The sequence below is a fragment of the Quercus lobata genome, chromosome 12 (assembly GCF_001633185.2).
Source record: "Quercus lobata isolate SW786 chromosome 12, ValleyOak3.0 Primary Assembly, whole genome shotgun sequence".
NCBI lineage: Eukaryota > Viridiplantae > Streptophyta > Magnoliopsida > Fagales > Fagaceae > Quercus > Quercus lobata.
In genome coordinates, this window is record NC_044915.1 from 965,462 (window position 1) to 971,340 (window position 5,879).

Sequence of the window (5,879 nt, forward strand, 5' to 3'; positions counted from 1 at the left end):
GTGAAAATATTGTGAAAAATATTATGAATATAACAATTTTTTATTGAAAAATATAGTTGTTAAAAAAGAATAAATAATGATTAAAAAAGAATAAACAATTAGTAAAAAATAATATTTAAATGAGATAAAAAATCGATTGAAAATATATTTAAAAAAAATGATTTAGTAAAAAGTTAAATACCAGGGTTTATTCCCCAAACCGTACACTAGATACTCTAAGGAAGCTTCCTTTCTTTTCCTTTTTTTTTTTTGACTGAAGAAGGTAGAACCTTTCTTTTTCACTTCTCCTGATAAAGTAGCAGACATCCTGAGGTTGAAACTCAACCAAACAGTATTAATCTTGTTAGTGTAGAAGAAGTCACGTGCCAAAAAAAAAAAAAACTCTCACAAGACTGAAGAGGGAGAGATGCAGAAGGAAGAAAGGGCGGTGCAAGTGCAAGGCAGTGTGCGCCGAATGCAAGCGAAAGACGGCAAGAGTGAAGAGTGAGTTTTGTTTTGTATGTTCACACAGACACTCTTCATTTTGCTCTTCTTCTTTTTTTTCTTCTTTTTTTTAAAAAAAAAAAATTTATTTTAAATGTGTTACTTTAATAACCATATCCCTGTTTCGAATTTGTAAACCTGAAAAACGTCCTTCTTCTTTTTCTAGGATTAAGGTTTTGTTATTTAACCGATCTTTCATTTCTTTATATCACCCACCTTTGCTTTCCCACCATTGTCGCTTTGTTACTCCTGCCGAGGATGTCCCTAACCCAACCCCTTCATTTTCCACCTTTATTCACTCTTTTAAGAATTTTTTTATTTTTTTTCACAACAACCTCTCAAATTTACTGCCACCCTCTATGCAGACTATGCCAAACTCTTTTCTTCTTCAGCATTTAGTGATGATGAACATGGTGTGTCTAATTTGACTATGGTTGATTCTGAATGTGATTTTGATGCTGATGTTAGGAAAACTGCTGAATTGCATGGTGTAGTAGATGATGATGAGGAGGAGGAGGGTTGTAGCAATGTTGGTGATTCAACCACGGTTGAATTGGAAAATGGTGATTGTATGGTGGCTAGTGATGATGATGATGATGTGGGTTTAGAGAGATGTGAGGGTTATTTGCACATTGCATCACGGAATCCTGTCGAAGTGTATCGCGAGTTAAGAAATGCCGAAAAGGGTGCAAAGCAAACGCGGTGTGATTGGGAGATGATGCAGCAAGTTTTCAATTACTTTGGAAAATCAGGTTCTCGCCATTTACATTGGTATGTCATTCTTTCCTACTGCAGTGCATAAGTTCCGGAACTTTTTCTTCAAGAAATGTTCTGCTGACATTTTTAAGTATGTGGCGTCACTCGGTCCATCCAATGATTCTGTCAAGTTCTTGTTTCCTATATTTGTGGAGTTTTGTCTAGAGGAGTTTCCTGACGAGATTAAGCGGTTTCGGAATCTGCAGACCTTACCAAGCCCCACACTTGGTTTCCGTTTGCACGGGCTATGAAACGGAAGATAATATATCATTGCAGTCCAACCAACAGTGGTAAAACTTACAATGCTTTGCAACAGTTTATGGAAGCCAAGAAGGGTATCTGTTGGAGACTTCTCAGATTATTGGCTATGGAAGTCTTTGACAAGGTGAATGCACTTGGGGTTTACTGTGCTCTACACACAGGTCAAGAAAAAAATTTGTCCCCTTTTTCAAACCATATTGCCTGTAATGTGGAAATGGTGTCGACAGATGACTTGTGCGATGTGGCTGTTATTGATGAAATTCAGATGATGGCAGACCCATGTAGGGGTTATGCTTGGACACGGGCATTGCTTGGATTGAAGGCTGATGAGATGCATTTATGTGGGGATCTGAGTGTTTTGAGTATTGTTCGAAAGATCTGTGCAGAAACTGGTGATCAGTTTGCATGAACAGCATTATGAGAGGTTTAAAATGGCAATTGAGAAACACACCAATCACCGTTGTTGTGTAATTTATGGTGCCTTGCCACCAGAAACTCGTAGACAGCAAGCTACTTTATTCAATGATCAAGATAATGAATTTGATGTGCTTGTTGCTAGTGATGCTGTGGGAATGGGTTTGAATCTTAACATTAGAAGGGTTGTTTTTTATAGCCTTTCAAAATACAATGGAGACAAGATTGTTCCAGTTCCAGCATCACAGGTGAAACAAATTGCTGGAAGAGCTGGTCGTAGAGGAAACCGCTATCCAGACGGACTCACAATGACCTTGCATTTAGAAGATTTAGACTACTTGATTGAGTGTTTGAAGCAACCTTTTGAAGATGTAAGGAAAAACGGTCACTTTCCTTTCTTTGAACAAGTACTATCTGCTGGGCAGCTGCCTAATGTTACATTCTGCCATCTACTTGAAAAATTTGGTGAAAATTGCTGTCTAGATGGATCATACTTTCTGTGTCAACATGATCATATAAAGAAGGTCGCAAATATGTTGGAGAAGGTACGGGGATTATCTCTTGAAGATCGTTTTAACTTTTGTTTTGCCCCAGTTAATATAAGAGACCCAAAAGCAATGTACCGTCTTCTTAGGTTTGCTTCAGCATACAGTCAGGATGTTCCTGTCAATATTGCAATGGGGATGCCCAAGGGTTCTGCTCGAAATGATGCAGACCTCTTGGATCTTGAGACTAAGCATCAAGTGTTGTCTATGTATATGTGGTTATCACACCACTTCAAGGAGGAAAATTTTCCATACGTGAAGAAGGCTGAGGCAATGGCAACAGACATTGCTGACTTATTAGGTCAGTCTTTAACTAAAACCAATTGGAAACCAGAATCAAGGCAGGCTGGGAAACCAAAGCCTTAACAGAAGGAAGATGGTTATGAGAGGCTAAGATCACTTATTAAATTATATGAGAAGTAAGTACCTCTAAACTGTAATTCAGTTTGGGTTCTTCTTGAACTGAAAGAATTTTCATTTTAATATATATATATATATATTTTTTTTTTTTTTTACGAGGCACTATTTTAATTTTTCTTCTCAAATAAGCACTATTTTGTGGTTTCCATCATCCTGTGGTTCTATTGTACTTTGCCTTGTATGGCTATAAATGGTCAAATTTCAATTAAATACTTCCAAGATTTGATGTTCTTTCTCTTTACCAACTTGTGGTTGACACAAGGCACATATGCATCCATGTTTGCAATGGGGTAATGGTGGGATAGGTTGATGTTGCATTTTTCTTTTTCTTTTTTGAAATGCAAGGATGGTATGCAGTTGTGGTTAATACAATTGCAGGTGGCCTGATGGCGATGTGGTAAGGATGATGATGGTAGTTGGTGGAGTGATTGTGCTGGGGTAAGGGGGTGATGGTGGCGGTGTTTGCTTGGATATGATTGTGTTGGTGAATGGAATTCATTATTTAGATCCTCTTTGACACAAGGTTAGATGCTTAACAGTTGAGGCCATTATAGAAGAATAAAAAATTAGTTAAATAATGTTGATAGCTACCAGTGTTTTAATGATTCTTTCAGTATTTTTTTCACATTCATTTTAGGTGCAACAATAGCTTCCAAAGGTTACAAAACTTATAATCTTATGTGTAAAGGATTTGCCTTAGTCCTGCTCTCCAAATCACTGTTGCAACTGGAAAAGAAAATTAATGGTCCTATGTCATTGATTACTTGCTTTTGTGGTAACCAATTGCATCATAAAACTCTCTCTCTCTTCCTTTTGTTAACATTTTCTTTAGTTTACTTGCTTATGTTAGGCAACAGTAATTAGCATTTGCAATTTTCTCTTCTCTAAAAAAAAATGGATTTATTTCCTCTACATTCTTATATGATCATTTTTATTTTTTGATAAATAATAACTTTATTAGGAAGAGAAAAGCTAATGTACACAAAATGTGTACACAGCCTTTCCTTAAAAATTACAACAGAGTAAAAATGAGCCATATTATGCTTTCACATTGATATATAAACCTGAGCACCATTTAGGTTAATTCACCTTCATTGTCAAATAATCTCTCCTATATCTTTTCTGCCAAAGGAATCCACTGTGTCTGCTCTAATTGATGGTGTTCCATCCTAATGAGGCTCAAAAAATAAAGGGCATTCCGTTGCCTATTTATCCCCAACCTGATGCCTTATATTGGCCTTTATGTACTGATGGGTTATACTCTGTTAAGTCAGGTTATAAAGCTGTGTGTGTGGAGACAAATCAGGACAGTGCTTCTAGTTCAGTTTCGGTGCCTTCAAAAAAAATTTGGTCGAACCTATGGAAGCTTAAAGTGCCAGGCAAGGTGAAACCGTTGTTATGGAGAGCATGCACGGACCCACCAAATCAAATCTGTGTAAGAGAGAGATTCTCGGTGATCCAACTTGTAGTACTCTTTGTTTGAAGGAGCCTGAAACCATACTTCAAGCACTGTGGGGCTGTGAAAAAATTCAAGTGGTACGGCCGAGAGGCTTTGCTGGGCTGCAAAGATCCCCATGCCATCTTCAGTACTATTATTGGAGACTTTGGCGGCTAGAAGAGCTGTACTATTCGTTCTTGAACTTGGCTTTCGTAGTTCCAGCTTTGAAGGTGATTCGGCAATCTCAATAAAGGCTTTATGTCAAAATAATTTGCTGCAGTCTTCCTTCGGACATATTATTATAGATAAATTGTCTTGTGCTAGTTCATTACGAAACTCTTTTTTTTTTCTCTCCTACTTTTCGGCAAAGTAATGCTTTAGCTTATGCCTTCACCAAAAGAGTGAGAATTTTTTTTTCTTATTTTGGTCTGGATGGAGTCTGTTTCTCCTAACCATTATGACTGTTTTGTTCAAGATGTTTCAACTTTGAATTAATATCAGTAATCATGTTTTCTACCCGAGAAAAAAAAAAAAAAAAAAAAAAAAAAACCTTTCATTGTCAAATTTAAGAATTCATTGAGCTTAGGAATAAGCGCTTAATTTTCAAGTACAATGAATGATAACCTCTAATAAAAAAAATCCCCAAAATATAATAAAAATAGTTAATAAACTCAAACTAGTAATATATTTGACCTATTAGCTCAAATTGATGGTGCATTTGCACAAAGTTTATAAGTTGAATTTTCCATAATTATTTCAGCTCTTAAAAAATTTAGTAAATTTGAATACAATTATCAATGGAAAATATGATAATAATTGTAGTGGGCCTTTTTTGTGTGATATGGTATGTTGGGCTGCCTCCTGCGGTGATGGGTCCTGATGTTTCTGAGTAAGGGAGCTGAGGCCGGTCCAATTGTAACTCAACTTGGGCCGGTTTGTGCACAAACTTATGCCTTGTCTGTCAGGAGCAAATTTACGACAAGCAGAACTGTTACAGAGGAGTTATGGCAGGCAAATACAATAATAACTAAAACAGAGTATTTTGACTTATTTAAATAAACGGCTATGTATTTCCTACTGATAAAGCATGATTACAGTCATAATGATATCAATCATAGAGAAGAACAAATAAAATAATACTGGCTAATTTAAATGGGCATAAATTAAGTTTTAAGCTTAGTCTGCTGCAGCAAAGCCAAAGAGGAGAGAACGCCTCTTCTCAATGCAAATAACCCCCTCAGGAAAAGGATCCTGCCGTGGGGATTAATGGCTTTGAGGGAGTCAAACCTGAATGGTTGTTGCCCAAAAGAAAAAAGTCCTTATTTGCGTTTTGGAAGAAGGTAAGATTTGAAGGGGGAGAGAGAGGAACCGATCTATGGGTGCATGCCCTATTGAACTAACTCTCATTTTTCTTAGTTTTTCTTTATTTTCTTTTCTGTTTTCTTTCTTATCTTTTTTCTTTTCCTCTTGCTCTGTTTTTTCCTTTTCTTCCCAAAATATGCTCTGTTTTTCGATCCCCATTACAGGGCACGGCAAGAGCCTTTTTATAGTACCTGCCGCGA

The 5,879-nt window shown here is 36.7% G+C and overlaps 1 pseudogene; it reads left to right on the top strand.

Annotated features, from left to right (window-relative positions):
- The first annotated feature begins 322 nt into the window (after positions 1–322).
- On the top strand, positions 323–4,817 carry LOC115972056 (annotated as a pseudogene).
- The last annotated feature ends 1,062 nt before the right edge of the window (positions 4,818–5,879 follow it).